The sequence below is a fragment of the Lissotriton helveticus genome, chromosome 9 (genome assembly GCF_964261635.1).
Source record: "Lissotriton helveticus chromosome 9, aLisHel1.1, whole genome shotgun sequence".
Taxonomy (NCBI): Eukaryota; Metazoa; Chordata; class Amphibia; order Caudata; family Salamandridae; genus Lissotriton; species Lissotriton helveticus.
This window is the reverse complement of record NC_136070.1, coordinates 19,442,122-19,468,221: the sequence shown is the minus strand read 5'-3', so window position 1 is coordinate 19,468,221 and position 26,100 is coordinate 19,442,122. Positions and strand designations below refer to the sequence as shown.

The following is a 26,100-nucleotide window of genomic DNA, read 5'->3' as shown; positions in this document are numbered from 1 at the left end:
CTGAGCCTAGCAGGACATCATCCCTGAGAGGGCTGGCATTCCCAATGGGCTGGCAAATTGCGAGAGGCTCATTAATATTAATGAGCCTTGCCATTTGCGACCCCATTAGGAATCCCAAATAGTGTTAAACACACTGTTGTACATTTCATTAAGCGACTCGTAATGTGTCGCCAATTGCGAGGCGCTAAATGAAATGGTCGTACATTTGCCCCCAAAATCCTTAGTACTTTGAGTATTTGGTTTGTGTGCACACGTGTTTTTTTCAAATTACTGTTTTAATATTTGAAATTTAACTCATACAAATTGCTTGGGGGTCCCCGGCTTTCAGTGGTGAGTCAAAAGTTTGGGAACCACTGCTCTACGCAGTCGCAGTTCAGATATCTCTTACAAGGCCAAGATGCAAGTGCAGTAGGTTGCACTTTAGGGGTCCTAAACTGTAAACCAACATTTTTCCTGCTCTTGCAAAGCACCATGTCTTTTGAGCCACAAGTTATAGAACCGTTAAGTCCTTTATTGGATTACAGGGCTGTCATTGTCCCCTGGATTTACGAGGGCTACCTCCAGAATCTTATGCTCCCGAGTCTAATTTGCTTCAAATGCTGTATTATCACAGCGAGGTATTTAAACTGTCAGTTACCTTTCATAGTTCTCAAATCTGTTCTAGAGTAGTTTTTCGAGTTGGAGAAAGGTTGTTTATGTGAAAATGTGGTAGAATTATCAATTTTACTTTTCACGGAAGCGCTAACTTCCAAAAACATACAAATGAAAAAAGTGTGTGCCCGGAATTTGTTTGTACTATCTAAAAAGTAATGTATGGATCAAACATAGCACAAAAGAGCCAATAAGTCAATCGCATCAAGGAAACGAAATCCACAAAAATGAGGATGTTCAGTTTATTTGGAATGACAAATCAAAAAGACTGAGCATCACACTGTAATCGACAATAGGTGCTCCAGGTGACTGCGCAGTAGAAGTGAAAATCAGCGAGTCATAAAAAATAGAGGACAGAAATATCGATTGAATTCCTGAATTAATCCATCACAAACCCAATGAAATGAGCATTTGGGTTTGGAAGCCCTTCAATTAAAAATATGGGTAGGCCCTTGAATTGTCAACGCTTCAACCCCCTATTACAGAGGCCTTCAAACTTTTTTACTCTGAGCCCCACCTCCCAAAATGTTTTGAAGTCGGGGGCCCCCTGCCAAACCTTTATGGAAAGACGGGAGACCAAGATAAGAGCAGAGTGGGTGGTGTGTATAAGATCATTTCATGGGCAGTTTTTCAGTATTTCATAAGCCACGCTAAATCTGAGACTTGTAAATGAGAAAAGACATAAATAGACAAAACTCACTACTCCCGTTATTTGGTATTTGTGAAATCCACCCATTCCTGGGCCCCAATGCAACTGCACTAATGATAGCTGCAGCCCTGAGTAGCAGGGTACCCCCTCTGCCTCTTGCACCCTTTCCCCACCAAAGCTGGACATCACTCTAGTTTTAGAACAGACTCTGTCCCTTTCAGAAAAAATGAGCTCCCATGCGTTTCTCGTCTCTTTGCAGCAAGGATGCCTTCAGCCCTAATGCTATTCAGCATGCCTCCATTCTCATGTAAGACTGTCTTACGGGGGTCCCGTGACACTCCCGAGCAGGTCACTACTTTACCCGCCTCACTAATAAGAGCCAATGCCTTCTGAAGCCGGAAGTCCCCTCTGCCACTTGTTAACCCACCAGCCTCCTTTCTGCTATCTCTCGGAGGCTTCAGTTAAGGTGTCTCCTCTGCTTCAATATTCTCCTTTCTGGTGCCATTGGTTCAATGCCAGCCACACTGGCACAAAAAGGAGCATGCAGCCCTAATATAAGAAAGGAATCATTGGAAAACAGCCATAATAGGCTTTACTTGGTACCTCACACCCATGGGACCCAGTGACACAGCACCTGCAGTAGCAATGAAACCTACTCCTCTGCCCAAACTACTGGGCCATTACTGTTCGGACTGAGGCCTAAAGCAGGCTGCCTGCTCCGTTCTGTCAAAAAACAGGAAATTCCCACATTTTGCCCCTTTGTTGCTTGGGACATGTTCCCTGTGCAGCAAGGGGGACTTGTAATAACCAGGAAAATGGCTCCCCTCTCACCCGCTTTTTTGCTAGTGGCATCCTTAATTGGAGTGTAATTACTCTTCACACCATTGCCAATGCATCTGCTACATTGCTGGCTGTTACGGCACTAAAAATAAAAAAATAAATTAATTTGCATTTCTCAAAACCTTCTTCAGAGCATCTCATTCAGAAAGTGGGACAGCTGTCTCGGTCCGTTTGTGAATGAAAAAATTAGACCCCACATAGCGCCATCTTTTCAGGGTCTTCTCTTTGACCCTATCCATGGATTTTGCTCTGTTCTGCTTTTTTCTGAGCCATTTTTCAGTGGCCCGAGAGGTCAGGATAAGTGATCTGAATATGATCCTTTTGACCTCCTTCCTCCCAACTCCTCTACTCACCTGAGAGGACATCTGCATGTAAACAGAGGTTGAAATTGGCTAGTTGTGTGGGGACCAAGGTGTTCTTAATTTTGCATAACAGTTCCCATATATTGTGCTAAAAACAAAAATCCCTGAATTGTTAATGGGGACCTGGAGTGCTTGGAGGGAGCTGGCGGTGGGAGGTCAGGGGAGAGGGCTCTAAAATGTTTTAATTTAAGTTTCAAGATGAAAATTATTTATAACTTTTTTTGAAAGATAATGTAAGGTTGCTGAGTTTTGAAACGTGCCCTTTAATGAACTTATAAAAATGTATACACTAGGTTAGATATAATGAATATGTGGAAAGTACTTGTTTTCATCATGCACCAAATTATTGTGTGGCAGCCTATCTTTTACTATTATAATTTTAAAATCATGACTAATATTTTCAATGCTTTCTGTTACTTGTTGGGACCTCAGACCACTATAAATACATGCCGGTATTCTGCTCTGCGCCAAGTTGAATTCAGTTCTGTGACTCTGGTCTAACAAAGACATCTGCAGTGACTGTATTAACCAATTAATGTTTTATAACTGGAAGAGTGCATTTCCCAACAATTTAATTTGCATTGCTTTTTTTTGAAAGGTGTCATTTAAGGTGTGTGCAGTATTTTATATGCATTTGCTGTTAACACCTTAGGAGCTTGTAAATATACCTCCCCAGTGCTGCGCTGTTCATTATCCAGTGCTGAATTGGACGTCCAACGGTCGCACGCAGCACTGGGGAGGTAGTGCCCGTGACGACCGTTGGCCGACGGCAGCACTTAAAGGGTTAATGTGAAAAGGTATCAAAATGTTGTTGTTTATTGCCGTGTTTTTTACTTTGCAACCACAGTACTCCGGAACACAGTTGCTGGCATGACCAAGTTAATGTTGATACAAATGTTAGAAAAATCACAGTAAGAGTAATTTCTTCCTGTTATTAACACATACTTTAAATAGAAAATAAAGACTTTAAAATGTTCTACTGGCGCCCTAATGACCTCTGGATGATAACTAAAGTACACAATGACAGAAAAGCCATGTTAAGAATAAATACAGATGCCTGGGCCTTTGCAGAATCTTAACACTTGAACAGATGGCAGGTATTTTTCACTGTGAAAGGTGGCACTCGTAAACTCATTACCTTCATGTAAATGAAGACAGCTTGGAAACAGAAAAACAAAGAAAGTTGCGCTTTCAGGTCATCATTATTTACAAGTACTTCGTGAAACATTTGCTCCCCCCTGGGAATGCCTCCACGGACCCCAGGGGTGCGCGTCCCGCAGTTTGACGAACTCTGCTCTGTTAAGACAAATTATCCGGGGTCTTCATCAGGGCAAAGAACTAGTAGAGACCTACAGGGTGAAATACACGGATAGTCAGAACTCGTACGACAATTTTTGCGTGTTATGCATGTACCCCATGTATCCTTGGTCTGCCAGTTGGATGCTTGGACACATTGGCTAGACTTTCAGTGTATTTCTCTGTTTGATAGTCGTTTTTAGGTCTCGGCATAGCGTACACTGCGCAGCAGTGTTGCGCAGCTGAGATTTAATGTTTTTCCTAGAGTGGGGCTTCAACCCGCCCCTCTTCTCCATTGGCTGGCTTCCTAAATGGAGGCCAGCCATTGGAGGAGATAGGGTGTCACTCCGTTCAAGCCCCGTCTTTTTGGCATAGAGGGGTGTGTTTTTGCTGTTCTTTCTCTCCCTGGCGTCATCTGGAGAGAGCAGCCCCTCATCATGCTGCCTGCACGCCCAAGTCAGCTCTCTGATTGGTGTTCCTTATTAACCAATCAGAGGGCAGACTTGGGTGTGCAGGCAGCGTGATTAGACACATCGCCTCCTCTCCCCCCTCCCCCCCCCCCCCCCAATTCATTCCCTCGATCTTCTCCCCTGAAATTGTGCATTTGTGGGCAAGGGATACACTGCGCGGTGTTGGGGAGTTGCGAGAAAATTGTCCACTTTAACCTTCCCTGAGGGGGCAAAGTATTATGCATGTGAAGGGTTAATGGAAGGGTTTTGTAGCGCTACACATAGATTGAGTGGGCGTGCAGTCCGAGGCGCTGTGCCATTCACTCAGTAGTCGTGGTCCGCGTCCCAGCCCCCTCGCCCCTCACTGTGTGACTTATCGCCGACTGCTGTGTGCTCTGTTAAACATGCACTCACAATGTGCAGCACTAGGCCTACCCTGCTCCCCTCTGCCTCTGTCTGCCCCCTTCGGCACCCCCCAGTGCCTTGGTAACCATGACCAGAAGACAGACAGGTGCTGCGGTTCCCAGGCGGCCCGTGCGCTCCATTTTGACTCATCCAGCCTCCAGCGACCTGTTTTATTTTCTTCAGCGGCGCGTTTTTCTCCCCACGTCGTGTTTTGTTGTCTATAAAGCCACTGACTGCCCGTGGGAGGCAGGGGAAGACCAGGGCCTGAATGTCACGGCCGGTTACACTTCCAGGAAATGTAACCACAATAATTCGGCTGTCCCGCCCCCTCCCCGCCAGAGACACACAGAGAGCCCGAGCACTAGAGGGAGGATCCCGCCTTCTTCCTGCCACTGACAGCCCGCTATGCCAATGTGTGCACCCACCCTCCGCCTCTATCCACGGCGTGCACACCCACTGCACCAATGTATACACAACTTAAAGCTGCCACTGTTGGTACACCCTCAGCCTGTCCTGGCCCTCAGATACACTGCACACCCCCACCCGCCGCTTGACAGCACATTCACCCACCCTCAACCCACCAGTGTGCCAGTGAAGCCACCCACTTTCAGCCGGCCAGTTACCGCCACAAGCTTAGTGTACTCATCCGCCCTGTCTGCGAGTGGACCCCCCCCCCACCCAGAGCCTGCTAGTGCCCGACCCTCGACCTGCCAGTGCACCCACCCACCATGGCTTGTCAGTGCACACCCTCGCACTCCACCTCTCATTGCAGTCATCCGCCCTCTGTCTGTCTGTTTATACTTCGCGCTCACCTACCCCAAGCCTGCCACTGCACCCCACCTCTGTCTGCTAAAGCCTCTTCAGACTGTCAGCACTTACCCACACCTCCCCGCGTGCCACCCTCAGGCAGCCGGTGCACTTACCCATAGGACTAGGAGTGCACACCCCAACCCTAGGCTTGGCAACTTGCCCCCCACCCTCTGCCTGCCAGAGAGCCGCCCTCAGGCTGCCAGTGCGCTCCACTCACCCATCGGCCTGTGAGTGCACTCTACTCACCCATTGGCCTGTCAATGCACTCCACTCACCCATCCTGTGTCCGAGTGGGCGCCACCCCAGACTGAGAGTGCAAACACGCCCCTCAGCCTGCCAGTGCACCGCCAGCTCGAGCACTCCCCGTGGCACAGAGTAGCCTTATTTTGTCGTGTTTTATTTGACCGCGGGGCACCGTTTCACACTGCACCGCAGTGTTTTGTATTACCCTGAACTGGTCTTCACCAGCCTGCGAGTTCACTCACCCACCAAGATTCTCCCAGTATTCGTACCCACTCTTGCCCTGTCAAAGTGCCCCCGGCTTCTGCTTGCTACTGTGTGCACTCTGCCCTGAGCCTGCCACTGCATGCATTCACCTGACTGGCAGAGGCACTGGTGCAAGCAAGGAAATGGCTGCTGTTTGAACCATAACATATAACGATATTTCAGGTTCAGTGGGCCTCTGATGGCCTCTGGGCCCCGGAGCCACTGCACCTGCTGCACCAATGACAGCCACGGCTCTGACAGCGCGTTCGCCCGGCAGTTCACGCTCACCCCTCCGCTGGCAGGGCATTCATGCTTTTATAGGTGGTCTGGGAGCACAAGCACACATCTTAAGCCCGCAAATCCATTCTCACTGTGCACAGTGTGTGTGTGAAAATAGCCCTTTACTGTACACAGCTACTTTTAATGGAGCTCCCGGACGCTTGTTTTTATAAAGGCTAGTGTCTTGCATATGGCAGAACGGTATCATTTCCTGGTGGCATAATAAGCTTTACTCACTCACTCTGTCAGGACCATCATGGCGCATTGCCCTCTTCGCCCGTTGCCACAGCGAGCCCTGGGGCCATGCCAGTTTACTTGCAGTATTCCCAGAAAGGGCGAGAAAGACCCGCATTTAAAACACATCTTGACCTCATCAGTTCCATCCTGCAATGTGTTTGGCTTGATGAAGTCAGCTTGGCTTTTGAGATGTATTGTGACATCATCTACCATGAAACTCCATTCATACTTTCTTTACGTCACTGAGCAACGCCTTTGTTGAAATGTGCATCTGAGCACAGCTAAAACATGCTAAATCCGTTATTGGCCATGGTACAAATAATATTTTGCCTTTTTAGATCCTACTTTGAATTTTTTTCATGACTTGTTTAAATATCGTTTCTCTGCCACATATAAGAGTTGCAGTATGTCGCACGGTATGGTTATCTGGCATATGCGTTATGCATGTGAAAGGAAGACGGGCCACGCAAGGTTAAGTGGACTTCCTTTAATCAGGTCCAGACACCAGCTCTCCCGGCAGCAACTGCCGTCCCAGGAGTTCCACAGCTACCAGCACAGCATACATCACGAGCGCGCTCGTGCAACAGTATTAAAGAGACATTGTCAATGTAACATCCCAACACATCCCCCTTCCCTCAATTGATTGCAATAAACAAAAATGAATAATCACACAAACCCTCCCCCTCCCTAAAACAAATAAAATACATGTTTGATTGATATCTTTGCAGAAACAGCTACATGACAGAATTAAAGCGTAACACTAATGATTGTCTAGTAAGTGATAAAATCTCGAAACTTACCAGGAACTGCTTTGCACCTGGTAGAACATCTTTTAGCAATTGTGCCATCTGACTCAGTCTTAGAGTTAGAAACAGGCAAAACTCGAAGACTGGTACTAGGAGATGATAAACTTTAGTCAGAGATGGACAAATCACTGGGCTTTGAACCAAATTTGCTCTTAACAAACTCCACCTTGCTCTTAGGAACAATAGAAACACGAGATTTGTTCCAAATTTTACCATTCTCCAGAATTACTACATGGTCTTTAACTTCCTTGACACGGACAGGAGGGGAAAAACGAGCCAAACCTTTACGCAAAAGTACAGGTTTCCTGATCCTCACCCAGTCCCCCACTTGCACTGGAGATGACCTAAAACTACTCTGAGCATACTTAGCTTGAGTACATGCCCTAACATCCGCCACCCTGCCTAGTTTGACTACATCAATATCTCTCCTTGACATCCAATCCTGGTTCAATTCCGAACCTGCTACTCTACCTCTGAGTAAGGTAAAAGGTGAGACACCAGTGCTAGCATTAGGGGTAACTCTCAACGCCCACAACATGTCAGAAATGACTTTTCTCCAATTCAAACCATTGATGTTGGCTAATTGTAACTGATCTTTGATAACGTGGTTTAACCGTTCCACTAATCCATTACTTGAAGGATGATACAAAGAGGTGAGTATGTGCTTGATCCCATGGAACTTAAAGAAACTTTCCATTTCGCTCGACACCAATTGAGTGCCATTATCGGACACTAATTCCTCTGGCCAACCTTCCCGCAAAAAAATGTCTTTGAAGAAATTAATAACAGTAGCAGAATTCATGCACTCAACAAATTTAATCTCTGGCCACTTGGACATATAATCAATCAAAACTAGTGCATACTTCGGAGTTGCTCCTCGATTAAAGAATGGACCAGCCACATCAAACGCTAACTTATGCCAAGGTAATTCTTTAACTTGTATCGGAGTCACAGGAGAAGGACTGGTAACTTGGGACTTGTCACTAAGAACACAAGCACTACAATCACGAACACAATGCTCGATCGCTTTATCCACTCCAGGCCACCAAAAATCTTCACGAACCCTTCTTTTCATTGCACGAATGCCCAAATGGCCAACATGAGCCAAATCCAAAACTTTTTTACAAAGAGCATCCGGAACCACTAATAGACCACCCCTACGTAAAACACCATCAATTAAGGATAGTTCATCACAAACCCTCCTAAAAGGTACTAAATCTGAAGGCAAGGATTTATCATCAGGCCAACCATTGATTAAGTAGTCTATTACATGGCACAAATTCGTATCTTCAGATACCGCCAATTTCCAATCAGTTTCTGACAATGTAATACCAGCATCAGATATAGAACTCACCGCACACACCATTTCTAAATCCTCACCACTCTGCTCCAAATTATCATGAGGGAGAGGCAACCTGGACAAACAGTCAGCCACGTTGTTCCTTATCCCCGGGACATATTCTAATTGATAATCAAATTCACTAAGTCTGTATTGCCATTTAGCAATGCGAGGAGAAGCCCTCCCGCCACCTTTTGTAGTGAAAAGATCAACAAGAGGCTTGTGGTCAGTTTTGAGTATGATGTGATTTCCCCAAAGAAAATTTCTGAAATGTTGTACACCCCACCATAAGGCCAACGCCTCTTTTTCAATGGTTGAATAAGTGCTTTCTGCGCCACGCAGAGTTCTGGAAGCAAAAGCAATAACTTCTACATTACCATCCAACCTTTTCTGAGACAAAACCGCCCCAAGACCCACATTACTGGCATCGGTGATTACAATACATTGGTCATTAATATTGAATAATTTGAGAGGACGTGCTTGTACAATAGCATTTTTCAGTAACGAAAAATCATTAGCACATTCTTGTGACCAATCATACCTGACATTTTTCTTCAGCAAGTTTCTTAAAGACACAGTCCTGTCAGAAAAATTTCGAACAAACTTGGCGTAATATTCAACTAGTCCCAAAAAGGAACGCAACTGATCCTTGTTCGATGGTTCTGGTGCATTTTGAATGGCGTCTAACAGTTTCATTTTGGGTTCTACACCCTTAGCCGAGATGTGGTGACCCAAATAATCTACACTATCTTTGAGAAATTTGCACTTATCTTTTCTTAACGTTAAACCAAATTTTCTTAACATTTCTAAAACTGTTCTCACTCTGCTGTTATGTTCATCTATGGACTTTCCATAAATGAGAATGTCATCCTGAAAGAAGACGACTCCCGCAGTGTTCTTGAAAAGATTACCCATAAGGCGTTGAAAAACTGCGGAAGCCGATGCCAGTCCGAACGGCATTCTCAAATAACGAAATGCACCCTCTGGAGTCACAAAAGACGTAAGATGTCTCGAATCCTTGCTTAACACCACTTGGTGATATGCTGAAAATATGTCCAGGGTGGTAAAATACTTGGCACCTTCCAATGTGGATAGCATTTCATTTATGTTAGGTAATGGTTGCCTATCAACCCAAATACAAGCATTTAAGTCACGCAAATCCACACACATCCTAAGGGACTTGTCAGCCTTACGCGCTAAAACTACAGGAGATAACCATTCTGATGCCTCAATCGGTTCAATCACACCCAAAAGACACAATCTCTCGAGCTCGTTCTTTAATTCATTTCGCATGCTCAGTGGTACCTTGCGAACCTTGTGTGCCACTGCTTTAGCTCCCTCTTTCAAAATAATTTGATGCTGGAAACCCTTAAGTTTACCCAATTTGTCGCAAAAAACTTCCGGAAATTCTTGCACCCATTCGCCATTGCAGGAAACACTCAGGGAATGCACAAGGTCCATATCAGGTAAAGAAGCATAATATTGCTTAGCCTCGCGTCTAGACAAAACCATATCTTTATGGTTAGGATCAAGGATCATATTAAGTTCACCTTGTTCATGCCAGCCTAACAAATTGGTGCCGTCTTTGACAACATAAATAATGGAAGATGTAACGTCACCCTTAAACTCAAGTTCACCTCTAAATTTTCCTAGTACTTCCACCCTTTTTCCCCCATAAGCAAACATTTTGATGAAGGACTGAGTCAAAGAAATATTTCCTAACATGTCTAAATCTTTAACATTTACAATGGAAAAAGGAGAACCTGAATCCGCTAAAAATTTGATGCATATACCATTCACACTAATGGAACAATTCGGGGATTTTCTTCTTCGAGATTCATCAATAGATGCTATTTCAACAACTCCATTAGCATCTATGGGGGAAGAAGACAACATTAATAATTCATAACGCTCATCTTCATCATCAACATACAGACGTTCGTCTAAGCTTTTCACCACGTGTGAAGATCCTTTCTGCATACTCGTGGCCTTGCACAAACGTGCCAGATGACCCTTTTTGCCACACTTGAAACAAGATTGGTTAATTGCAAAGCAAAATTTAAAGTTTCCTAAGTGAGACCTACTACCACAGCGATAGCAGGACAATCCTTGTACATCATTTCTGGGCCTGGGCACAGGAGAACGAAAGGCATTGTAATTTGATGCCTTGCGTTCAGAAGTTTTCACCGCTGCTTTGGTGGTGATGACATTGACGTCAGAAAGTTCAGCTGGAGTCACAACAGATGACGCAGGGGTACTCATCTCTTTTAAGCAGAACTGAGAATGTTCAACGGATTTGGCTAAAGCCAACGCAGTCTCCAAATCAGGATCGCCAGAAGATAAAAGTTTTTCACGCACTTTCTTGTCATTAGTGCGTTCGATGAGTTGGTCTCTGATAATTTCGTCCCTAAACTCTCTATAGTTACAATTGACTGCCAAAATTCTCAAAGCAGCAACAAAATCATCGATGGACTCTCCAGGCATCTGCACACGTTGCAAAAATTTGTGGCGTTCCAAAACGGTATTGCGTTTGGGACTAAATCTTTTGTCGAGAGTTTTGACAAGAGACGCATATTCATCTAGAACCTGTGCATCACCATCATCGCTTGAAATCGATATCCTTACTTCCTCAAGGGGTAAGGTTTCCAGAATGGACCTTCCTTCAGGTCCCAAATTGTATACCAATAGCGCTTTCTTTTTTTTAGAAGTGAAAACATCGCCATCGATGGCCTCAATATAGGCGTCAAATGTAGATTTCCATTGCTTCCAGGGCATAGGAGGAGGCCCTGGAGACTGTAAAAAGGGAGGTGGCGAGGCTACCTTTTCCATTTGCGTGGGGAGTTGCTGCCACTAAATTCTTATTGCAGAAAAACAAAATTGCAGACCTTTAAGATTTCTTTGCTTAAAAAAATATATATATATTTTTTTTATAATGCGCCCTTGAAAATATTTACTTCTTCAATAGTTTCCTTTTATTTTATTTTCTTTTATATCCTTTGATACACTTCCTTAGCTGTGCTTAGCTGTACTTTATGAAGTCATAATGCCCACAATTCTGACTTTGTCCAGGATGGAGGTGAAGACGTCATAATGCATTCAGAAGTAATCAGCATGAGAATTCCAGTGACTGCGTGCGTGTGTGTTTTCAATGACAGCGCGCGTCAGAATGAATATGCAGCAGCGCGGGTGCCAACGCGCATTGGAACTGAAACGAGGTCGCGCGTTTAGCTCGAGGAAGGGCAGGCGCGTCTGCTTATTTTTAAAATATGCAGGGTTCAAAGTTCGCGCTAGAGATCATTCAGGGCAGCAAGAAGCAGGAAAAAGTCTATAAATCACTCACGATCCAAGGTCCTTGTTGCCGTGTGGAAGCCGCTCCTCTGTAGTTTCCTTTTCTTGCGAGGCTGAAAACGATTTGAGATGAAAACGTTGCGAGGCTTTTTTTTTTTTTTTTAAAACAATTTTTATTGTAGGCATACCTGTACAGGCCAATACACACATATAGGTAGCATCATAAGTTTTAGCAGATATACAATACATCTCGTCAACCAGTACACAGCCGTTCAGCCCACAACCCGGGGGCCGGGCGGCGTTGAAGCCTCTGCTCACCCATGCCTGACGTTCAATACAGAGGAGTGGTTAGTGTTCGGATGAAGTGTGACTACTTTTATGGCCCTACTAAACTACGCGCTGATCCCCAACTCCCCTTCCCTGCGCCAACCCAAAACTCCCCCACCCCATCCCGTACACCATCACCCGCCTAAGGCTACGCTGTTACCATCTCTGGGTTGCTGGCTTCAGTCTCCCTACATTCCTGCTGCTCCTAGGGCCTCACCTCGCCTCCTCCGTCCCCTCCCCCCCGGGAGTTTCCTCCTCTGCATCAGCTTCGCTATCCCTGAGTTCCTGCACCATCACTTCCCATGCGGTCGCAGTGTCAGCCGCTGCCTGGCTAGGGGTCCTGCGCGCAAGTTGGTATCTGTGTGTGCTGTCAGCCGTGGCCCATTTTAGAAACTCCTGCCGCCATCTCCGTGGAGTAGGCCCCATCCTCGCCTTCCAGTTCTTAGTGATCTCCCTCTTAGCCACCATCAGTCCCATGTCGATAAACTTACTCGTGAGCTTATTTTTGGGGGTATGGGGAAACCAGTGCAAAAGACATTCCGCCGGTCCGTACTCTATGGATCTTCCCGTCACCTCATTCAGCATCTCCCCCACTTCCTGCCAATCTCGTAGGGCCGGGCATGCCCACAGCATGTGCACTAACTCAGCCCCCTCCTCAAGGCACCGGGGGCAGGCTGCCGTGACATCGCCAAAATACCGCCTGATTCTACCTGGGGTCATGTACGCCCTATGCAGCACATAGTAGTGGATCAACTGGAACCTGGCGTTTCTCGTGCTGTTGCGAGCCCTACGGACAAGCTGTGCCCACGTCGTGTCCGGTATGTCCCTATTCAGATCCGCCTCCCATTTCGTTTTTAGGGATGCGAGAGGAGGGATATTCTCCCTAAGCATCCGACCATATAGGCATGTAACCGCCTTAATCGTGCCCGCCGCCATCATGGTGTACTGGCACGCCGCTGCCGTCCCGGGCTCCTCAAGTCCCGTGCCCCAGTGGGCGTGCATCGCCCTGGTGACTGCTGCATGCAGCAGAAATCCCCCTCTCGGGATACCGAAGCGGTCGATTAGCTCCTGGAACGGGAGCAGTGCGCCATTCTCAAAGAGGTCCCCAACTACCTGTATACCCGCTTCCTCCCACTCCTGTAGTTGCGACCAGTCGCCGCCATGCGGTAAGGCCGTTAACATGCCCAGTGGTATCTCAGACGCGTATGGGCGCTGGGTACCCGCTCTCTTCTGGGTCCGGTTCCAGCAGTGACGGTAGGTGCGCTGTTCCAGCGACAAATCCCGACTGTCCAGCCGTTGTTGGAGGGTTATATACGCCAGGACGTGTCTGGGCGTCCCCCGCGAGTTTTCGTCCTCTGGGCCCCGAAATACTCTCGCTACTTCCTGCGTGAAGACTTGCAATTGGGCTGCTAGGTAATATAGCTCAAAGTCTGGCACTGCCAAACCCCCCTCATCTTTCGGGCGAGAGAGCGTGGCCAGCGCTACTCTGCACCGTCCCGCTCCCCAAATGAACGATGTGATTTGAGATTTAAGGAGCTTAAAGAAGGTGCCAGGTATCCAGATTGGGAGCGTCCGGAAATAATACAGTAATCTCGGTAGGGCAACCATCTTCAGTAGGGAAATCCGGCCCGCTACTGACAGCGGTAATGTGGACCAGAAGGACATACAGCCCTTCAGTCCACGTACGCATCGTCCCAGGTTGCCCTCAAGCAAGTCCTCCGGCCTATGGTAAATATGGACCCCCAGGTATTTCATGCAGGTAGGGTTCCAGGTCGCCTCCGACTGGTGTTGTGGCTGGGCAGTGCCTCCTAGGAGTGGGAACAAACTCGTCTTGGGCCAGTTAACCCGCAGGCCCGACATCTCTCCGAAGCTTTCCAGTAGAGCTTCCGCTCTCCGTAAGTCCTCACCCCCGTCGCAGAGGAACAGTAGTAAATCATCGGCATACAGCGAGATGAAATGCTGTCCGTCACGGGCCCGCACTCCGCGGGTGTGCCGCCCCGTTCGGGCCGCAGCCGCCAGCGGCTCAATAGCCAGCGCAAAGAGAAGCGGTGATAGGGAGCAGCCCTGACGAGTGCCCCGCTCCACCGGGTATCTGAGGGATACCGCCGGTCCCACCCTCACCCTTGCGATCGCTTCCGCGTATAGGACCTTCGTCCAATGGATATAACCAGCCCCCAGACCAAAGCGCTCCATGACAGCATAGAGGTAGTCCCACTCGAGGCTGTCGAAGGCCTTTTCAATATCAACCGAGAGGACCAGTTCCGTCCCTGCCCCTTCGTTCAGCCCGTCCAGGAGACGGATGAGCCTTCTGATATTGATCGTGGTATTACGTTTCGGTATAAAACCGTTCTGGTCGTCGTGCACAAGCCCCGCCATGTGAGTCAGGAGCCTCGCCGCTAGTATGGAACTCAGGATTTTATAGTCTGCGGTGAGCATAGAGAGCGGTCTATAGGACGCAGGGTCATCACTCTCCCTGCCGGGCTTCAGCAGTGGGACCACTAATGCCTCCCTCATCGACTGCGGTAGCCGTCCCGACGCCTTGGCCTCCTTATAGACAGTCAGGAGTCGCGGTGCCAGTATGTCCAGATATTTGTTATAGAACTCTATGGGGAGTCCGTCTATCCCCGGCGATTTGTTCCTCGCCATGCGCCGCACCGCCGATCGTATCTCCCCCACGTCAATGTCCGACCCCAAGTCCTTCGCTTGTTCAGCCTCTATCCGGTGTAGGGGCAGATCAGTCAGGAAGGGTTCCACCAGTCCCGTCCTGTTTCCCGGGGCACTCTTGTACAGGCCCTCGTAATATTTCTGGAAGGCGTCGACTATGCCCAGCTGAGTTTGTTGAAGCACGCCCGTCATATCCCGCAGTTGGAGTATGGGAGCGCATCGTCTGGTGGGATTCGAGAGCCACGCTAGGAGGGTACCCGCCTTATCGCCGTCAACATGGGAGCGCAGCACATAGCGCTTGTAGTCAAAGGCTCGGAGCCTCTCCACTTCAACGGCCACGGACTCCCTGGCCAAACAGAGACTCCTGGAGGTCCGGGTGTCCGGGCCGCCTCCTCTCCGCCTCCCTCAGTCTAGCATCCGCCGTAGCCAAATCGCCCAGCAGTACCTTCCGCACTCCTACATAATCCCTGATACAGATACCCCTCACCACTACCTTGAAGGCGTCCCACTCCGTCGCCCTTGAGGTCGCCGTCCCTTCATTCTCCGTGAAATACGAGGTCACCCCTTCCGCTAGGGCCTCCCCGAAAAGGGGGTCCTCCAGAGTCTCAGGCCGCAGTTTCCAGAGCGGAACCCTGGGCTTCCTCGCTACCCACGCCAGCCGGATCAGGAGCGGATTATGGTCTGAGATTGTTCTAGACAGGTACTCAGAGTCAGTGACGTACGGCAGCACCTCCCGGGAGCAAAGTATGGTGTCCAAACGGACATGCAAGTCATGGAGCCCGGAGAAAAATGAATAATCCCGGTCAGTCGGGTGTTGCCCTCTCCAGACGTCAATAAGTTCCCAGCTCTCCTGCCAGTCCCTCCTACCTCTAGAGAGCCTGTAAACCGGGGAGTCACGAAGGGGGGGGTGAGACCTGTCCAGCAAGGGGTCGGCAATGGAGTTAAAGTCACCCCCCAGCAGGACCGGGCCTGCAAGGGAGTGGGCCAGCGTCCCTGACAGTGTCGCGAGGAAAGCCAGCTGGTCCGTGTTTGGGGCATAAATGCTAGCTAATACTATATCCCTACCTTCAAGTTTCCCCTCCACCACCACATACCTCCCTTCCTGGTCAACCCATTGGCGTGTGAGGTGGAAAGGCGTGCCTGCCCTAACCCATATGAGCACTCCTCGCGCATAGGCCGAATAGCTGGTGTGATAAACCTGCCCCCGCCATCTCCTTTGCAGCGCCTCCCCCTCCTGCCGTGTGAGATGCGTCTCCTGTAGCATTGCGATGTGCACTCCCCTCCGTACTAAATAGGCATGTATTTTGTGTCTGCGCTGCATAGTGTGTAGGCCCCGGACATTCCAGGTAATACAGGTCAACCCGTTTACATTAGCCATTACCCCAGTAATCCGGTCGAAACACTCTCTCCAGGTCCAGTCCGTCGGCGGTGATGGTGCCCCCTCTGAAAACAACAAAACTCCCCAACAGCCCTGCCCATGGTACACCCAGGGTCAACAACTTCAAAAAAAGCAAACAATCCCCAACTGTGGAACCCCCCCCCCTCCCCCAGAACAGGCCCCAATATCGAAATACCAGTCCACATCCAAACTCCCGTACCTGATGACCCAGGTCTCAACTACACAGCCGTAGCTGTGGGTGCCTTAAGGGCCTACGGAGCACGGCCTTGTCCAGAGGGAGGCCGCGACGCCCATCTCCACCCTCCCTCCCCAGTTCCTCATGGCCCCTCTGCCCTGAGCCCCGCCGCGTGCCCCGGCCCCCACTATGTGTATAGGCAATGGCCCCCCTCACAGCTCCCCAAACATTACCCACTCTGCATCGACAGTAGTTCAAATATTGAGGATCTCGTCCGCCGTCTGCGGCGTCACCAGCGGCCCCTCCTTGCGGTGAATCCCCGATAGGTCCGACTCCGAACCAGAGGCAGAGACATGAGTATCCGAGTCCGTGGCCCCCCTAGATCCGGGACCCTCTGCCCGACCAAGCTTCACCACCTCCAGCAGCGCCGCCTGCCGTTCCGCGTCAGTCTGAGAGGCCGATGGGCCTAGCTTCCCTCGCCCTCGTTTCCATAGTCTCCTCGATTTCCGCAGCCGTTTGGGCGAGCGTTCCCGCTCTTTTTCTCGTTCTTCTCTCATCCTTGCGCCGTCAGTCCCGGCCTTGTATGTCTCCCACCAGTCCCAGGCTTCCGCTGAAGTCGCAAAGAAGATCGCCTTGTCGTCCACTACCACTCGTAGCCTGGCTGGGAAGAGCAAGGAGTAGGCAATCCCTTCATTCCGCAGTTCCCTCTTGATCGTGAGGAAGGAGGCTCGTTGTTTCTGCGTTTCGAAAGTGAAGTCCGGAAAAAGTGTGACTCTACTGTTCGCAATCTGGAAGGGGCCGTCCTCACGAGCCTTCCGCAGGAGCAGATCTCTGTCCTTGTGGTGTAGCAACTTGGCAATGATCGGTCTGGGTGGGAGCCCGGGCTTGGGCGGTCCTGAGGGGACCCTGTGGGCCCGTTCCAGAGTGAAGAACGGCGAAAGCCCTTCCGGCGCCACCACCGATTTCAGCCATTCCTCCATGTAGGCAATCATGTCCCCCGTCCCCTCCGTCTCCGGCACACCTACGATCCGCACGTTGCTGCGGCGGCTCCTATTTTTCCGCATCCTCCGCTCGCCTTTCCAGGGTGCTTATGCGGTCCAGGGCCTCCGTCAGCTTACTCTCCATCGCCTTGTGAGCCGGCGCCATGACATCGAGCACCACTTCAGCCTCCTTGACCCTGTCTTTTAGTTTGTCGTGGTCCGCCCGGAGTAGGCCCAGCCCCGACGCCACCTGCGCTATGTCGTTGTGGAGCGCATCCCTGGTGGCCGTTATGGCGTCCAGTATCCGGTCCTGCAATCGCTGCAGGTCAGTCTGCTCAGCGGGGCCCCCTTCCACTACCTCCGACGTTGCTGCCTCCTCCACCCTGGCCCTCGGTTTCCCCATCGTGGCCGGCCTCGCCGCTTCCGCTGTCCTCGCCTGCCTGCTGTCCTCGGGCCTCGGCCACGTGGTCCACCCCTGTGCGCTACGGGGTCTCGCTGCTCGAGCACTGCGCCCCAGAGTAGGCGTCCGTCGTGCTGTTCGACCCCCCGGGTGCTGTGGGGTATCGTTCACTCCCCCCTGGGGCAGCGCGGGATGCTGGACGCCGCCAAAGTCCCTTCAATGTCCCTCGGGGTCCTTCCTCATGCCCCCATATGCTGCACGGGCCACTGCTGCGGGGGCGAGGGGGGGGGGGGGGGGCCAGGATGCACAGCTCCGCGCACCGTTTCCCACGGACCCCCTCTCAGGGCGGCCCCCGCTCACCTGCTGAATCGGCCGGTGCCTGGGGCTGGGTTGGAGCTCCGGTTCTCGGCCAGGAGTCCGCCAGGAAGCCTCGCCCGCAGGAGCGGACCCGGGCGGCCGTCCCCGCCTACTCCCGATGACACCGCGTACCGCAGCCGGGCCCTAAGGAGCAATCCTCGCCTTGGGGGGTCCGTCGCTGCCAGCGATCGCGCCTTCCCTATGTGCGCCGGCAGTGTGTTCCTCTGGCAGCCCTCCGCCTTTCAGGATTCCGCCGTGGCAGCCATCTTGCTCGGCGCCGTTCTCCCCTCCGCTCCAGGGGCCGCCGCGATCGGCGGTCGTTCTCGGCTCTGCGACGCCGCCGGCAGCCCAGATCTCGTCCGAGCAGTCACCGCCGGTTCGTCAATAGGCGCCGGGGCACACACGGGCTCTTCGGCCCTTCTGTCAGGAGTCTTGTGGGGAAGAGGCGCGGAGCTCCGGGCTCACGCCGCCATTTCCCTCGGCGCTCAAGCCACGCCCCCAACGTTGCGAGGCTTTAGATGAAAACGGCAGTGATCACACAGCAAGACTGGGAAGTAGCAAAGCGCTGGACATCGTCGCCAGTGAAAGGAAGACAGGCCACGCAAGGTTAAGTGGACTTCCTTTAATCAGGTCCAGACACCAGCTCTCCCGGCAGCAACTGCCGTCCCAGGAGTTCCACAGCTACCAGCACAGCATACATCACGAGCGCGCTCGTGCAACAGTATTAAAGAGACATTGTCAATGTAACATCCCAACAGCATGACACTGGGCTTCTTGGCGATATCTAAGTTAGTTGCTAATTGTTTAGACAAGCATTTGCAATGCAATAGGTCTCGCATTAGGAAATTTTGAGCTATTGGTATTGTAAATGACAATTTACTTATTTCTGTGTTGGTTTTGAAAGTAACTAAATTAATAGCTTTGTCATTTACAATGCCAATAGTTATAACTTTCGCAAATGTGATACCTATACCATTTGTAATGCAATGTGTGTTGTATTTACGTGACTTAAATTTATTGCTATTACAAATAACAATGGTTTTTATTTTTTTTAAAATAATTAATACTTAAATAAAAGTTATTGTAATTTATAATAGCAATAGCTTAAACTTTTGTAAATAACTTTTGTGAAGATTGTGTTAAGTGTATTTTTTGTGAAGAAAATCCAAAAACAGAAGTGAAATATTAACATCTTTTTGTGACATTTGTAATAGTTTGAGACATTGAGAGAACATATTTGAACCAGTTGTTGTTGAATGGTTGCACAGATTGATGCTGTGGTGGCGCTGAGTGGGTGCGGTGGATGGGATGGAGTGGGGGCGATGGATGGGATGGAGTGGGGGCGATGGATGGGATGGAGTGGGGGCGATGGATGGGATGGAGTGGGGGCGATGGATGGGATGGAGTGGGGGCGATGTAGATAGTGCCTATAAATAAACCCATCAAAAACAAACACCTAATAAACAAAAATGCCTGATTATTGAAAAGGAATAGACCAAGATATTAGATTTGTGCAAATACAATAAACAGAAGCAAGACAGTGAAGGGGCAGGAGAGAGTGAGGCGGAAACTGAGGAAGAGTGAAGAGGCCAAGACAGTGAAGGGGCAGGAGAGAGTGAGACAGAAATAGAGGAAGAGTGGAGAGGCCAAGACAGGGAAGGGGCAGGAGAGAGTGAGGCGGAAACTGAGGAAGAGTGAAGAGGCCAAGACAGTGAAGGGGCAGGAGAGAGTGAGACAGAAATAGAGGAAGAGTGGAGAGGCCAAGACATTGAGGGGGTAGGAGAGGGCGAGACAGAAACGAAAGGCACGTGGCGAATTGCGAACAAATGTGAACATTAAAAATGCAACAATACAACAAAGCAAGGCGAAGGGTGTGCATGGACCTACACTGCATACAGCTCTGCCACACCCAGGAATACCCTCGCCCAAAGAACAAACTGTAGGAAGAAGCTGCCTCAGCTATGTCTTGAGGATGTAAGAAGGCGTCTACAGAAGGCCATTCCGGGCCAGGCAGCCATTGTTCCAGTGTCGTCCCCTTTACATGGTCAGTAGGAGCAAGTGGGAGGAGGGAGTGGGAGAGGGGTGTGAGATAGCTCAAAGCCTTTACTGTGACCAGTGGCCGCATGGCGAGCGGCAGGGGAGTCTGGTGCGAGGCATGGGGGTCGGGGAGAGGGGGAGCAGGCATATCTGGTTTTTCGTTGGTTGTGCTTGCTGTCCTGCCCCCTCGTTGCTTGTGCTTGCTGTCCTGCCCCTCGTTCGTTGTGCTTGCTCTCCTGCCCTGCTATTGGCATTATAAATGACAATGCCATTTATTAATGTTTTAAAAACATAAATAAAAATGTCAAGAGCAATGCCAATAGCTCTAACTTTAAGAATGCCGAGACCATTGCATTGTAAATGCTTGTTTTATGCCTGCGATCTGGTGAGTCCAACCAAATTCTTGTTTGGGCTGTATGGCTATGGAGTCCAGTGTTCCTGCGTTTAGGCATGAACATCATGGTTATTTGTTCCTACATGTATACCATTGGTACAAGTTAAGCATGATTTCTCTGCATTGTATTGGCTGATGATTCTTTTGACAAATTGATATAAGAAAATAAATACGAATTGAGTAAATATCAAGACTTCTTGCTTGGAACAGGACTCTGAGAAACCTGAATTGACTGTATTACATTTGAGTGGTGCCCAAAAACTTGATGATGATCATTTTGGACTCGTGTTTCACGTGTGGTGCCCCTGGACAGAGGGCATCGGTTTTGCAAGTGGCACACTGAACTTATTTGTGGAATAATTATTATTGTTTGGTTGATACGAGATTGGTGCTATACCTTGGTGCGCATATCCACTGTCCACTTTTTGGTCTTATGATCCACACTATATACTGCATGGACACATTCTTCACCCAGTCACTTGCCCCTAGATTGCCTTCGCATGATCCGTTGCTTACCTTGCTCTGTGTGCATGTTTTCACATTTTGTTTGTCCCTCTCGGGTGCTTTACATTGACACTATCTACTACAGCATGCCTTGCCTTTGGACATAGCTCTGGGGAGTCATCCCCTTTAATTGTATGGGTCTTTCTTTCGCTCTTTCTTTTATCCAGTGAGTGACAACTTTTGCACTTGATTTACACATTGATCTGGTTAGGTGAGACGCATCCATTTGTCTTCTGCGCGCTCTCTCCTACTCATTAGTACGTGTTGCATGATTTCAGACTTGATGTGTATTTCGCGCTATAGGTCGCTACCAGTTTTGTCCTGATGTAGACTCTGGTTGATTTGTCTTAATAGGGGTTAAAATGTTGCCATGTCATGGGCCTACCCATTTCTTTAATTGAAGGGCTTCCAAACTCAAATGCTCATATCAGTGAGTTTGTGTTTGATTCATTCAGGCGTTCAATGGGTACTGGCCCTTATGGCCCCTTATACATATTGTAAGTACACTTTTTTTGTAATCCTTTTTATTTGGTATGGCTCACAGATGTTCACTTACACTGCACTCATCTCTTGGAGCTACCTATCGCTGATTACAGTGTGATAAGTCTTTGATTTTAGTATTTCGATTCAAAACTGAACATCCTCTTTTTTGTGGATTTCTTTCTTTGCTGAGATTCTTATTGCTTATTTTATTTTTAGTTGGACCCATTACTTGTTCAATTGTATCAACAAATTCCTGGCAGAAAATGTTTTCATTCATACTTTATTGACCTAACGCAAACCAGTATTGGCAAATCAGTCTGACCCTGTGCCTCATAGGAACAGTCCAGATCGAACTGCCATGCCGAAAACAAGCTTCCTAGGACCGGTTTCTGGAAAATGGTAAAACCATGATATGCTCTGGACAATAACATTCCATAATCCCAAGTTTAGAGGAAGTCTTGTGGAATGTGGCTCACTGCAGATGAAGCAGGCAACCTGTTAGCACTGCCAGGAGAGCTGTTGTATCCTTTTAAAAAACACAAAACGAAACAGAGCAAAAGTAAACGAATGAAAGGCAAACATTAAAAACTAACTGGCTTGCCAACTAGCCCTGATACTGGAGCTCACTCATTTTCAGGTAAATGTCCACACATGATCAGCAAATACTATCATTTACAGGGCAAAAGAGGCTTTGACTTGGGCAAATTGCAGTTCACGGTCTTGGATGGAAAGAGCGTAAATGACGTTCAGACAGACCAATGGTAAAACAGAGTGGAGCTAAAGGCCCTTCATGTGTCTATATGAATATATATAAGGATTTATGTATTTCCTGATTTTTTTTTTTCTTCATACATGATCCTGGAAAACATCTAAGAAAAAATTCTAGCAAGTATTAGTACAGTGCAGATCTTCTCCCCCTAGTGTTTGCCACAGGCAGAAACCAACACCAACATTAATTCCCTGCACATTCGACATTTTGTGAAACAAAATACCGATCCATGGGCTTTAACACAGAGAAATAACAATTCTCCCTTAAATGCCTGTGGATTTTTTAACAGATGGTTTCACAATTAATATGTCAAGCCTACTGCATTTATTGTAACTTTTCATTCTAAATCATCAAAGATATAACCTTTATCATTGACTTGTCACCATCAACTCGAGCCCAGTGTGCTGGTTTACAGGCCTCCCACAAGGTAACTCTTAAGTATGCTGAAACAAAGTTACAAATATGTACAGCATATATTGGCAAAACAATACAGAATCCCTACTAATGGAGCGGAATCCAGGATCCTAGCGCAAACAGTCTATTCCCACGGTTTGTTCAGGTGGGTCACCAACCCCAAAACCCCGGCAGTCTACAGTATTCTGCTAGTTTCCGAGTAACAAAAGGCCTGCCTACAGGGTTTAGCACCGTGTAAACACAAGCTGCTGGCCTTTAGCGCATACTTTTCACAATAACTATGGGTTGCATACTTTATCATAACTTTTCATTGTAAACAGATCACATCTAAGGAATCCACACGTGACGCTATACAACCCAGGCCTACTGAAGTGCGCAGACGCTGGCAACCATCGGGCACACATTTGAAAATTCAAAATATGTACAAAATTACAGTTGGCAACATTACAGCTCCTCTCAGAGCCTAACCAGAATTATCCCAGTGATATTCTACTCGCAGGATTTCAGTCTGTGATCAAAACCCTTGTCTACTATGGTAGTCTGTCAGATTACATGCACCCAAATACCTTTCTACAGCCTGTAACATAATGTGACAACAATCCACTGGCTCTAACGTATGCATTTCAAAATAACTAAGCCGAGCCTACTGCCTTATATTAAACAGGGCAGATATATGGTATTGGGTAAAGCATTTCCCTGCACACTAATCAAGCCAATAGCTTTTATCCTCGGCTTGTCTCCATAACCAGCTCAGACCTACTGTACTGAGCCTAAGCTCACCTGCAACCATCCGGCATACAGTGATACATTTGCAAATATAGACAATTATAGTTCACAAAGTAGTATATCTACTAACCAGGTTTAACCAAGATTCTTGTAGTGGAAATCTTCTACACTCTTGGTTTGTCAGCGGGGGTAACAAGCACCAAAACCCTTCCATGTAAGGTCATCTATGAGATTCCATGGGACAAAACCTATCTGAAGGCTTTAAGTCGGAGTAATAACACTCCCCTCTAAATGCCTATTGACTTCTTTAATATACGCTTTTCATAATCAATACAAGACTGTTATAAAAGTAAAAAATATATACAAAGGTTCAAAATACTATCTCTAAGAGTAGTTCCTAATAAGGCCCATTGAATTGCATATTGTCTCCCCCCCCCACCCCCGTCTGTTTAGGAGAGTCAACAACACCAAACCCTTCTTATAAAGTTGTTTGCGAAAGTCTGAGTAACTGCCTACAGGCTTTAGCACAGTGTAATGACCATCCTGTTGGGACTGTTACAGCCTAGTGGCACTGCTCTGTTTGCTTAGGAAACCTCACTGCTTTATTTAGCCTCTTCCTAAATTTTTTTTTTAATTTTTTTTTTTTAGATTTGGTATTTTACCTTTAAATACCCTCACTTCTAAATGGTGCACCGCGAACGGAGGCTGCAAAAGCTGTATTAACTCATCTGTAAACAATGAACATTGTTGTTTTTTTGATCTTGCACCAAACAAAGACAAATGGATTCGGCCTCTGTGTTTGAAGCTTGGTTGGTGAAGTTTTCCAAGTGCTCTTAGGGTCTTTCAGTCGAACACTAATAGGCGAGTTCTTTGCTTTGAGCAAGTACTTGTTCTCTGCGTGGATCCCAAGGAATGGACCTACACAACCTCCCTTGGAGATGCTTTTAGGAGCAGCTACATTTTTTGCTGCTGGACTTTGGACTTATCGTCTTTACATTTTGACTCCTTTAACACGCTTTTGCTTTAAACATGGCTCCTTAAGTTCTGTGTATTGCAGTTTCTCTGGTGTTAACTCACTACTTCAATGTACAAGTCTATCTGAAGATCCAGCCACTGTTTCTGTTATGGATCTGTTATTGTTGATGTATTGTCCATTAATGGGGAAACCGCATAATTATTGAACTATTATTTCTGTTCAAAGGGGGATTTTACACTTGATGGGTATTTGGAATAGCCTATGAGGAGATCCAGGACACACCTGCCAGGATATCACTGCACCCATCTACAAGACCTTTGACATTGGCCATCTGTTATGCAACCCTTGGATACCGATCAGTCTTGCTCTTTTCCAAATTAGCCTTTGCACTTTTGTTCTGAATTATTCCGTTTTTATATATATTTTTATATCGTGCACTTATGTTCAAAGTTAGGCAAAATAAACAACCCATCCATAAAAGCCTATTGTCTTAACCCCTTCGCTGCTGGGGTAATTATCCTGCTGTGCTGGGGGTGGGGGGGTGCACAGCGCCCCGGTGCTCATGCCACACCAGTTTTCGTGGGTCGTTCAGCACAGCAGGGGAATTATCCCTGCGTGTGAGCGTTCCACGGCCCATGACGACTGAGCTCGTCATGAGCACAGGAGCACCGTGCCTCATGACGAGTGCAAGTTAACTCCTGCTTTACACAATAAGTAGGTCTGGCGTCCTGACTTGGTCATAATGTTTCGTAACTGATCATATCGATGGATGCTGTTCCCAATGAATTGATGAAACCTTTACCCTTCAATATGAGCTTTACACTTTACCCAACACCAGCCTATTGGAGTGCACATGAACTGGCAACCACCGTGCACAAACATACAAATATGTAGATGCAGCTTTCAAAACATACAACCCCTCAACAGGGCCTAACGAGTCATCAGTGAAACCCGCCAGGCTTTGAGTGGGCAGCCAATGGTGAAAAGCCCTTGCCCAACACATTAATCTGAGAATCCATGCAACACAATTCCTATCTGTAGACTCTAATGTAGAGTAAAAACCATCCACATGTGAATGCATATCGACAGTAACATATGCTTTTCTCAATAACATGTCCTACAGCCATGATCATCGGCTCGCCTCCATAACAACTCAACCCTGCTGCATCGAGAATAAACTTTGCCAAAAAGGTTTTGAGTGGCCCAATCAAATCCTGTACTCGGGGGTATTAACATGTGGTTGGAGCCTAAGCTCTTCTCTCGACAGGACTCTGAAAGCTCTGTTTTTTTGGAGATCCTATAATGTCCTGTGTGTGCCCCTGAAAGTTCAAGCTGAGGCAGCTGGATACATAAACAAAAGGATCTCAGCTGGGTGGAGAGCAAGCACTGTTTTAGTGGAAGCAATTAACTTCTGTCCAATCAAAACGTGCTCCTGGCCCCCAGCATGTGGGCAGCGCCAAAGCCCCAATCCTGGTGATTCTCACATTGACAGCTGGGCTGCCAAGCCAGGCCATAAAAGACACCGGTCTGACCGTTTCAAGATTGTGCAATGGTTATTCATTTTAGTGTAAGCACATGCTACACAAATACAAAAGTAA

General features: G+C 48.0%; 1 protein-coding gene across 1 annotated transcript in view; it reads left to right on the top strand.

The window, feature by feature from the left end:
- Positions 1 to 26,100, top strand: part of PSMA6 (proteasome 20S subunit alpha 6) — a 91,547-nt gene that overhangs the window by 8,284 nt on the left and 57,163 nt on the right. The window lies entirely within an intron of this gene.